At 29.5% G+C, this 12260-nt stretch overlaps 1 pseudogene; it reads left to right on the top strand.

The window, feature by feature from the left end:
- Positions 1-7765: 7765 nt before the first annotated feature.
- On the top strand, positions 7766-10030 carry LOC127745007 (uncharacterized; annotated as a pseudogene).
- Positions 10031-12260: the final 2230 nt, after the last annotated feature.

The following is a 12260-nucleotide window of genomic DNA, read 5'->3' as shown; positions in this document are numbered from 1 at the left end:
GGTTTTATCGTAAAGTAAAAGAAAAAGGGGGAAGGGGTTATGCGAAGGGAGAAGGGGGGAGGGGGTTCGGGAAGAAGAGGAGGAAAGGTCTTCACCGTCGCCGCCGCCATTCTTCGCCGCCGCCACCGCTGCTCTTCTTTGCTCGATGGCCGTTGCTCGTCGTCGTTCGGGTGGCTCGTCGTATTCTGCTTCTACTTCCATTATTATTCTTCTTCTTTTTTCATTCTACTTCTATTATATTTGTTGATTTTTTATTATTGTTGTTTCTCGTTGATTCTGATTCTGATTGATTATATTATTTTATTGTTATTGTTGTTGTTGTTCTGTTTCTGTTTTTGCTTCTGCTTCTTCCATTTCTACTTGATTCCAATGTTGATTCAATGGTGATTTATTATTATTATTGTTCTTGTCTTGCTGTTGCTTCTGTTTGATTAATTGTTGTTGTTGCTTTTGATTCTGTTTCTGCTTGTGCTTCTGCTGGTGTTTCTGCATAATTTTGGGAAAGAAGGGGAAGAAGAGGGGGAGGGAGGTGCTTCTGCTGGTGCTTCTGCATAATTTTGGAGAAGAAGGGGAAGATGAGGGGAGGGAGGGTATTTTCGTCCGAAGGACAATTTTAAAACACACTTAAACTTTGGGGATCATTTTGGAGCGAAAAAAAGGTCGGAGACGAAATAAATTTTCAGCCTCTACGTTGGGGACCAAAATCATACTTATCCCTTAATATTATCTTCATCTAAAAAATTACTTTAGCACTCAAATGTGAACTCACTTTTTCATCTTCTTTTTGCACTCTACAGAGCATAATTTGGGGATGATTAATTTGGGCAAAATGAGAGAGGGATCATATCTCCTTGAATCCAATTTCGGTAAAAATCCATCTACTACACATTCCATAAATTCCATCCAATTTCCATCCATTATACCTTCAAATATATGGCATTTCGTTTAGAACACCTTTCTGGATAAAGACTTGATCATTTACATAAACATTTTCCTTTTATCTCTATGCATCATGATGAGGCTTGTGATGTTTGTCATTTTTCTGAGCAAAGAAACTTTCATTTTCTCAAAATTTTAACAAATCCAATGCAATTTTTGATTTATTACATTTTGATATTTGGGGTCCGTTTCGACAAAATTCTATTCATAATCACAAATATTTTTTTACGATTATTGATGATTTTAGTCATTTTACATGAGTTATTTTATTAAAATCAAAAGGAGAAGTGCAAAATAATGTAAAAAATTTTATTACTTTAGTTGAAACACAATTCAACTGTAAAGTCAAAGCTATTCGTTCTGATAATGGACCAGAATTCATTTTACATGATTTTTATGTTTCAAATGGCATTATTCATCAACGTAGTTGTGTTGATTCTCCTCAACAAAATGGAAGGGTAGAACACAAGTATCAACATATTTTGAATATAGATCGTGCTCTTATGTTTCAACTAATTTACCATCATCTTTTTGGTCTTATGCTGTTAAACATGCTGTTTATTTACTTAACAGAGTTTCATCATCCGGAATTAATTTTAAAACACCATTTGAAATTTTATTTAATCGTCCACCAAATTATCATGACTTTAAAATTTTTGGATGCTTATGTTTTGTTTCTACTTTAATGGCAAACAGATCAAAATTTGTTCCAAGAGCCAAAAAAGATGAGTTTATTGGTTTTCAACATGATTTTAAAGGATATATTGTTTATGCTTTAGAAGATAAAAGAATTGAGACTTTTAGAAATGTAATTTTTTATGAAATGATTTTGCCCTTAATCACAAAAAATGTCCAATTCCATACACTCAACTCAACATTGCCAAACACGCCTTCTCAAAAATAAGATTCAGTTAGTCTTTCAGTTAGACCCTCACCCATATCCATTAACCCACTTCCATCAAATTCTTTCTCTTCTCCAACAACCCCTCTTTCTTTCTCACTGTCGTGTCCTAACCAACTTGAACCCATGACCCCCGAATCTATTTCAAGTCATACAACCTCCTCTCTTTCCGCAATAGACACTATTCCACCATCACCTCTTCATCCCACGTCACCTTTTTCGTCATCTGAGCAACCTCATCCTCGTCATTCCAACCGACCTCACCGACCTCTAGCATATCTCTCTGACTACTTGTGTAATTCCTCTCTCACCTCCACAAATCTCTCTCCATCAAAGTGTCATTATCCTTTATCTTCAGTTATGTCTTTTTCTTCTCTTTCATATTTTCATCATAAGTTCTTTTTATCTTTACATTCTGATGTTGAGTCAACGTCTTTTAAGGATGTTAATCAACACTCTAATTGGCGTAGTTCTATGAAAGATGAGTTGGATGCTCTTAAGTTGTACAAAACTTGGCATCTAGTTTATTGCCCTACAGGCGTTATACTGGTTGGCTATAAATGGATCTATCGCATTAAATGCAAGCCTGATGGTTCAATTGATAGATATAAAGCACGTCTTGTGGCTAAAGGGTTCACTCAGATTGAAGGTGTTGATTTCTTGAAAACCTTCCCCCCTGTTGTCAAGCCTACCACCATCAGATTAGTTTTGGCATTGGCCTCTATAAAGCATTGGCCCATATATCAGTTGGATGTCAATAACGCTTTCTTACACGAGGATCTTTCTAAGGATGTTTATATGACTCTGCCACCTGGGTTTACATCTTCTCGACCGAATCAATGATGCAAGCTGCTGATGTCACTATATAGTTTACAACAATCTAGTCATATGTGATATGACAAACTTTTTCATCTTTTGTTATCTCATGGATATCAGCAAACATTAGCTAATTATAGTCTATTTGTTAAATTCACTAGAACTCAAATTTCTATCTTTCTAGTCTATGTTGACGATATTGTTCTCACTAGTAATTTCATTTCTGAACTTGTTGTTATTAAGTTTATTTTGCACCAACACTTTCAAATTAAAGATTTGGGTTGATTAAAATATTTTTTGGGTATTGAAGTTGCTTAATCAGCGAAGAAAATTTGCTTATCTCAAAGAAAATATTGTCTTGATCTTTTGAAGGATTCTAGTTTATTAGGCGCTAAACATGCATCTGTTCCAATGGATAGTATCACAAGACTATATAAAGACAAAAGTCTCCTACTATCTGACCCTTTTGTATATCGCTGTTTGGTTGGACGTCTTATCTATCTCATCACTAGTCAACTAGACATCATGTATGTCACTCAACAATTAAATCAATTTAGGACATCTCCTATTGAAATTCATCTTCAACCTGCTAAGCATGTGTTACGATATCTAAAAACCAGACCCGACAAAGGACTTTTTTTTCAAGAGAATCAGAAATTTAGCTTCTCGGCTTCAGTAACTCTGATTGGATTGGATGTTCTGACACTCGACGATTTTTAACAGGTTATTGTTTCTTCTTAGGCAGTTCTTTAGTCTCTTAGAAGACTAAGAAATAAACCACTGTTGCCCGCTTATCCACTGAAGCAGAATATCGTGCACTTACCAACACAACTTGTGAACTTCAATAGATACTAAATGTGTTACAATTTTTACGCATCTCTCCTATCCGCCCACTAGTTTTATAGTGTGACAATCAGAGTGCTCTTCATATTACTGCTAACCAGTTTTTCATGAACGAACCAAACATTTAGAGGTTGATTGTAACTTGGTTCGACAAAAAGTTCAAATTGGAGTGATGAAACCTCGCTCCATTCCCTCTTCTGGACAGCTAGCTGACATTTTTACCAAACTTTTGTGTTCTCAACCCTTCCATCTTAATCTCAATAAGCTTGATATTCTTGGCATCTTTCATCCTCTAACTTGCGAGGGCATATTAAACCATTCTTTCACGTTAACCCATGACAACAATAAAAAAGTCTCACAATCCACAAATTCAGCCCAACAAAATACATAAATTCATTTACAATTTTAGTCTTTATTATCTTATCTTATCTTTATGTTATCTTTTTATTTTATCTTATCTTTACTTTTATCTTTTCGTAGACAATACTCTATATATGTAGGATTTGGATCTTCTAAAGTTTGAATTTCACTTTAGAGAGTAAAGTGAGATCTTCTACCCTTGAATATTTTCTCTTTCATATTTATTCTTGGTCCCATCTATGAAATTAATGGTGAGAAATTACACTTTAATTTACTTTCTAAAGTGAAATTCAAACTTTAAAAAATTTAAATCCACATATATATATATATATTAATTTTTTTTCTTATTCTTTCACAATTTTATTAATAACTATAAGAAAAGTTATGATTACAATTTTAAATAAGTGTGATTATAGATTAAACTATGGCCATTAATTAAAAAAGTGATCATAAAGTACACTATTGTCTATAATTTTAAACAAGGATGATTATAAAATAATCTATGGTCACGATTTTAAAATAGTGTAGTTATAGAATAATTTATGATGATAGTTTAAAATTATGGCCATAAAATAAACTATAATTACAATTTTAAACTAACGTGATCATATATATATATATATAAGATAACACGTTAATCGTGGTCATAAAATAAGTTATGTTTACTGTTTTAAATCGTGATGTAAAGTGTTTGACAAAAACAATAATAACTTAGACCGAAAAATAGTGATTATAAAACTATGACTACAAAAAATAGGTCAAGTGATCTAAAATAAAAAACGGTAATTATAAATTTATGGGTCACAATTTTTATTAATTATGGTGATGATTTAAAAACGTGATGATAGACTAAAAATATTGTAGTATTGGGTAGGAATAGTATTTTGTTATTATTCAATACCACACTCATACGTCAACCATGTATGAATAAATCATCTCATGAATCATGATAATGATGAAAGAAAGAAAATCGTTGCATTCTACGTCGGACACAGTTTGCATCTCTGCATTTGCATACACAACTTTCTCTTTCACTTTTAAAGACCCTTGTTTTCTTTTTCAGGAAAATTGGATACAAAAATGAAAATGACCCATTTTTTAGTGGTTGCCGCCGATTCACCATTACCTCCTAAAATTGCAAAAGGATACCATAATCATATTCCATGCAACACAGCAACTAGGAACCATATAAGGCAAGAATATATTTAATTTAATCCGAACCTTAAAGAGAAATAATTTTTTGGGGGACCCCATCACCATCATTCTTCCCCAAATGGAATTTAATTTTCATCTCATTAAAATATATTTTATTATGTCATTTAATTAATTTTTATAAATAATGATTAAATTGACATAATTAAAAATTAATTCTAAATATATTTTACAAAACTTAACTACTAAACTTTAAAATTAACTATCTATACTTCTAAAAATATAAAATTAATAATTATTAATTACAGTTGTTTAAAATTAGCTGGTTAAGAATTGTTTGTTTTTACTTTTTTAATTATAAATTTAATAATGATAAATTTTTTAGTAGTTAATTAAGATATATTATTAACTTAGTAATAATATATAATTAAGTATTTGTATAACTAAAATTTGTTTAAATTATGCACCATTAAATTAAGTATTTAGTGTTTCCCCAACAATCTTTAAATCATATAAGAAAATAATTAGTAACAAATATAGGACATATATACGTATATAAATTAAATCCAAATAACCAAAATTATATATATAAAGGAATAGAAATGGTCTTTTTTAATTTTGTGAAACTATTGTTGATGATGAAATGGCAAAGAGGCTTTGACAAAAGCCATGCCGCCTCTCTCGCCGGCCTCAACTGTCTTATCAAAGTCGCAGTGACACAACCTTTCATTCATTCTCTGCCTTTCTTTTATTCTCTCAGTAATATTATTTTTGTAATTATATCAGTTAATAATAAATAATATACTGATTTAATTAATTAATTAATTTTTTGATTGATTTTATTCATTTTTTGACCAATTTATTGTTAATCAATTTTTTATTTCAGTCGGATTAATTTGATGATTGAGATCTCATTATCTTATGAATCTCGATCATTAAATAGGATTAAACCGATTGATTCCGATTTTTATAACTGTATTTATAGCTATTAAAGTATTAATGTTTTAATTTTTTTTAATTTCAGTTTGTTTAAAAAATTATAAAAAAAATTACATATGTATCAAAAAGATTTGATATTCATTTTTCATTATATTTAAACTTTTCCTCGTGAAAGGGAACCAATTGACATGATTTTAGTATGTTGCGTTAATAAATAAATAAATATATATATTTGTATACTGCTGCTGATATTAATACGACAGTTTTATTTGTTTTTTTCCCCTTATGTATTATTACAGTATATATAAGGTGGATACTACAATGAAGATGGCAAAAATATCTTTTCACAAAGATATTTTGGTTAAAAGTGTGGTTTATTTATTTAGCCACACTTTAAACGAAAACAACACTTTTATATATACATGAGCTAACAAATAATAAATTCCTAATTTTTATCTTACAAAATACTTTTATACAAAAAATGAAATAGTAACAAAAACCAATATATAATATAATATTCTTTTAAATTTTTTTATAAAGTAATACTATACATCTAAATTTTTTTTATGAACCAAGTTTTACCAAATCAAATAATACGACTTAAAATAATATTACCTATAAGTCTATATCTGATTTATGTTATATTAAATCAAGTTAATTAAATTTAATTAACAAAAAAATTTAAATATGTAGCATTATTTTTTTTATATACTCTAATGCAATCCATCTAAAGCATTATTAGGCAGTGGCGGATCTTAGGGGGCTAAGGTGGCTATGGTCCCCCCAAAATTTAAAAAAAATAGTAAATAGTAATAATTAATAATATTAAATTTATTTATATATATAATATTAAAAAAATATAAGTTATAAAATTTTATAAATTAAAATAATTAAAAACTGCATTATTATGTATTAGATATTTGAATTATTGTTGCTCTTGTTAACAAATAGTCTATTTTAATAATTAATAAAAATGGTTCTATTATACTAACTTAAGCTTATACTATTAATTAAAGTAATACTAGTACATTTTTTAAATGAGTGCCACTTTTCTCTCTCTTTTAGTGGTTTCTAAACTTTTGATCTTCTATTCTTCTCATTCTAATTTTCTTTCCATACTAAAATAAGACATATGAAGAAAAATCATTGAAGAGAAGTGAACAGTCTTTCCATACCAAAACAAGACATATGAAGAAAAACCATTGAAGAGAAGTGAACAACAAAATATTAACCATTGAATACACAACAAAGATTCAAAGAGGTATATTTCAATTTTTTTAAGTTAATAACAATGTCAAGTATTATTTATATTATTTATTTAAAATAATTAATTTTTTTTATAATGGACAGTGTTCAAAGATTGAAGTGAGGGCAAAACTCAATAGAATTATTTTTGGGTGAGACTTGGAACAAAAAAATAATCAGGTAAATCAATAATTTTATTTTTGGTTATTATATATTTGTGTTTCTAAAATTATTTGTTATTGCTGTATAGGTTTAATATTCTAAAATTATTTGTTATTGCTCAATAGGTTTAATATTTTTTTTTAAGAAAATAATATATATGCAATTATTTTTTTTTTTTTTTGTTAGATAGTTCAAGTTAAGTTAAAAATGTCAAAGATGAAAACAATTCACTCATTTTTCAAGAGAAAAGAGAGAATATATGATGAACAAAATTCAGCTTCAGATTCTTTGAGTAATGTTCAAAATATTATTTAACAACCTGTGACACAACTTGTTGAGCAAGATATTCAACCCCTTGCTTCCAAAATAACAAGGACTGAAATAGATCAAGTTAATATTGATACATTGATGCGTGATCCTGGAAAGCGTCCGCAAATTTGGAATTATCCTATCAATCAACAAGATAAAATCCGTAGAGCATACATAAAGTTTGGACCATATCAATTTATTATGGATGAGTACCCTCTTTCTGGTCTAGAAAGTCATCATCGTCGTTTCAAAGCTCATTGGTTTAAGAGTTTTTCTTGGCTAGAATATTTGCCAGAAGTGGATGCTGCATTTTGTCTTCCATGCTATTTATTTTCTAGAAAATCAAGTCCATTCACATCAGGAGGATTTCGCAATTGGAAAAAAGTGAATAATGGAAAGGATTGTGCATTTTTATCTCATGTGGGTAAATCTCTTAATTCTCCTCATAATATTGCTATTAAGTCTTGTAAAGATTTGCTTAATCAATTATGTCACATTGACAAAGTATTGGCTAAGCAAAGCTCACAACAAGTTTTAAGCAATAGATTGCGTCTTAAAGCCTCTATTGATACTGTTAGATGGTTAACGTTTCAAGCTTGTGCTTTTAGGGGACATGACGAGAGTCATGAGTCTCAGAATCGAGGAAATTTTCTTGAAATGTTAGAATTATTAGCTTCTTACAATAAAGAAATGGATGCAGTTGTTTTGGATAATGCTCCTCAAAATGCAATATACACATCACCTTATATTCAAAAGGAAATTCTACATGTTTTTGTTAGAAAGGTGCAAAATGAAATTCGCAATGAGATTGGTAATGCAAAATTTTGTTTGATTGTTGATGAAGCTAGAGATGAATCTAGAAGAGAACAAATGGCACTTGTTGTTAGATTTGTTGATAAGCATGGATTTGTCAAAGAAAGGCTAATAGACGTTGTTCATGTCAAAGATACTACTTCTGCTACTCTAAAACAAGAGATTTGTTCTGCATTATCTCATCACAATCTCAACATTCAAAATGTTCGAGGTCAAGGGTATGATAGAGCTAGTAATATGCGTGGAGAGTGGAAAGGGTTACAAGCTTTAATTATTCAAGAATGTCCTTAAGCATATTATGTTCATTGCTTTGCTCATCAATTACAGCTAGTTCTTGTTGCCGCGGCTAAAGAAGTTGTTGATGTTCATATTTTTTTCCAAAGTTTGAGTAATATTATCAACGCTGTGTGCTCTTCTTGCAAACGTAATGATGAATTACGATCTGCTTATGCAACTGAAATTTTTCATTTAGTTGCAACTAATCAAATTGAAACAGGAAGGGGAGCAAATCAAATTGGCACATTAAAAAGATCAGGAGATACTAGGTGGAGCTCTCACTTCAACTCAATTTGTAGCCTTTTACGTATGTTTGGAGCAACAACTTTAGTTCTGGAAGATTTGGCTACTAATGGATCTACATATTCTCAACGTGGTGATGCTACTTATGCTCTTAAATCTTTATTATCATTTGATTTTGTTTTCATTTTGCATATGATGAAAGAAATCATGGGAATCACTGATAAACTTTGTCAAGCATTGCAACAAAAATCTCAAGACATTTTGAATGCTATGCATCTGGTTTCTAGTACAAAGTCATTGATTCAACAGTTAAGAGATAGTAGTTGGGGAGCACTTTTAGAAAAAGTTAGTTCTTTCTGTAATGATCATGCTATTCAGATACCTGATATGGGTGCTTCTTTTAGTGACATAATTCGGTCTCGTTGTAAAAAGGATGTTGTCACTGTTGAACACCACTATCGTGTTGACATTTTTACTAGCGTGATAGATTTTCAATTGAAAGAGCTAAATAGTAGATTTAGTGAGCAAACAACCGAGCTCCTCATATTGAGTACATCTTTAGATCCTAAAGATGCTTTCAAGTTATTAAGTGTTTGCAACATATGCAATCTTGCAAAGAATTTCTATTCTTTAGATTTTTCTGAGCAAGAAAAGATTCAATTGGATTATAAGTTACAACATTATGAACTTGATGTGGTTAAAGCTCTAGATTTTCAGAATTTGTCTACTCTTGCTGAATTGTGTCAAAAATTGACAGAGACAGGAAAATCAAATATATATCCTTTAATTGATAGATTAATTCGTCTTGTTTTGAATCTTCCTGTGACAACAGCAACAACTGAACGAGCCTTTTCAGCTATGAAGATTATTAAAACAAGGCTTCGAAACAAGATGGAAGATGAATTTTTAGCAGATTGTATGGTTGTATATATTGAAAAGGAAATTGCTTCAAAATTCACTTCAGAGATGATAATTGATGATTTTAGTTCCATGAAGCATCGTCGAGCAAGTTTAAAAATATCAAAATCTTAAAGTATGTAGTTGAACATTGACTTTTATATAATATAATTACTTTTTTGATATATATGCTACAAATCATATTTTGTTAATTTTTTGTTATATTTTATATTTAATTGGCCCCCCTCTTATGAAATTTCTGGTTTCGCCACTGTTATTAGGGGTTTCTATATATACCTCTTTTGTACAAGAAAAAAAAAGTAAAATATCGTTTTTGTTCTCAACGTTAGGGTGAGTTTTATTTGTGTTCTTAACGTTTAAATCGTCCTATTTGTATCCCTAATATTTATAAAAGTGATTCAATATTATCCTACTATCAATTATACTAACAATTCAGATTATATTTTTCAAGTATTCTCATTTGGATATATTCATTTTCAATTAAGTCTCAGTTGGATGTGTTTGATTTTAATATTATACCCACTATTTGTGTTTAGATTCAATTATGTTTCTAGAAAAGTGAATTATGTAAATGTTGTAAGAATTAGTTTCAACTTTTGATGAGCTATTTTTCGGAGTGGATCATCGATTCTATCCCAGACATTTGTATTCTAAATTCAAGAAGGGATTTTTAAAACTCAAATTAAAGCGTTCATGATGTGTAATTGACGGCAGGATAACATTGAATCCCTTTTACAAACGTTAGGGACACAAATAAGACGATTTAAACGTTAGGGACACAAATAGAATTTACCCAAAATGTTGGGACAAAAACGATATTTTACTAAAAAAAACTACCTAAACAAACAAGATTAAATCCCATAATTTTAACCAATAGATGCTACCTTAATTATATTTAATATAGACCGAAATTGTTCATTAATTATTCAATACAACATTATCATTTCCATACATAGCATTATTTTTATTTATTTAACCTTTGGTATTTTAATCATTTCAGCTAATGCAATGTTGCAAGCCAAAGCTATGCTGAAAACTTTTGTCTTACACTTGGGTACTACATTTGTTTAATAATCACAAGTAACACCTAAAATACTTCTATGTTTGAATATTTCATTCATTTATATTTGAGTCTTTAAGGTAGGTTTTATAATTCTCTCATCACTAGATATGACAATTTGAGTCGATCCGACCTATTTTACTTCAAACAGAACGAATTTTTTAATCGACAACAAAAATTTAAGAGAAATATAGACAACATTTGAATTCTTCGAGAAGAAATTAAGTGCAAAAACATAAGAAGAGAAGACACTACACTCAACTCAAAACTTCAAGATATCAAGTTAACGAATCTCTTATTTTATAAATTCCTCACTCTTCCTTACTTTCTTTGATGTGAGACTAACTTCATATATTCCGCACACTTGCAACATTAACAGAAATATGTTATCGAATTTAATAAATTTAAATTGCATTAAGATTATTTTAAATTTATAATGTGATGACTTTATAATTATATTTAGAATTTACATATATTTTTAGTACTTTGAATTCTATTTTCACATGCGATAAATTATATTTTAGACCAAAAAATGTCACTAAAAGAACCAAAAAATATATCAAGCTCAAAAACGGAACAAAACGGAGTATATAAATTAAAATACTTGTAGATATCATTTTAAAACGATAAGCAAAATATCTGCAGATAATAAAACATGTAATTAATATTCAAAATAGGTGTGTATTAAAATATCTGCCCTGTCTTAACCCATTACCATTCTTATTCATCATCAAATTCACATTTGTGTGTTTTATTTCGGTTAGGTCGTATCTTTGTAGTTACTTGATCTTTAGGATCACTTTTGCTTATTTATCAAAAATAAAAAAAATAAAATAAAAGAGAAAGAAAAGTTAAATTCAGTCTAGGTGATAAAAGTTTGAAAATATAAGCGTGGATGTGCATAACGTTGTTGATGCAGATATATATACAAGTCAAAAGTTGAAGATATGATTCACCTAACTTAAGCAACCTTTCTCCTTAAAGAAGAAAAGAATAATCTAATCAAACATAGAAGCTAATTGGTCATTGGAGAGCATATATAGGGGAACAAAATCTCTCACCTTCAAACATTTTGAAATTCTCATGCAAAATATAAATGTATATATGTGTAAGGTTTATTTAAGATTAGGATAATGACGATTATGTATGTATTCTTAAATGTAAGGCGTGATCTTATCATAAGTTTGTTAGTTACATTCAAAATTAGGCTTATGTTGTTATTTTGAGACAACGAAAGGCTATATCATTATTAGATTCAAATTTTGTCATTTTCAAGCCACAATT

Source organism: Arachis duranensis, chromosome 2, assembly GCF_000817695.3.
Source record: "Arachis duranensis cultivar V14167 chromosome 2, aradu.V14167.gnm2.J7QH, whole genome shotgun sequence".
Classification (NCBI taxonomy): Eukaryota; Viridiplantae; Streptophyta; class Magnoliopsida; order Fabales; family Fabaceae; genus Arachis; species Arachis duranensis.
This window is presented reverse-complemented; position numbering and strand designations above follow the sequence as displayed.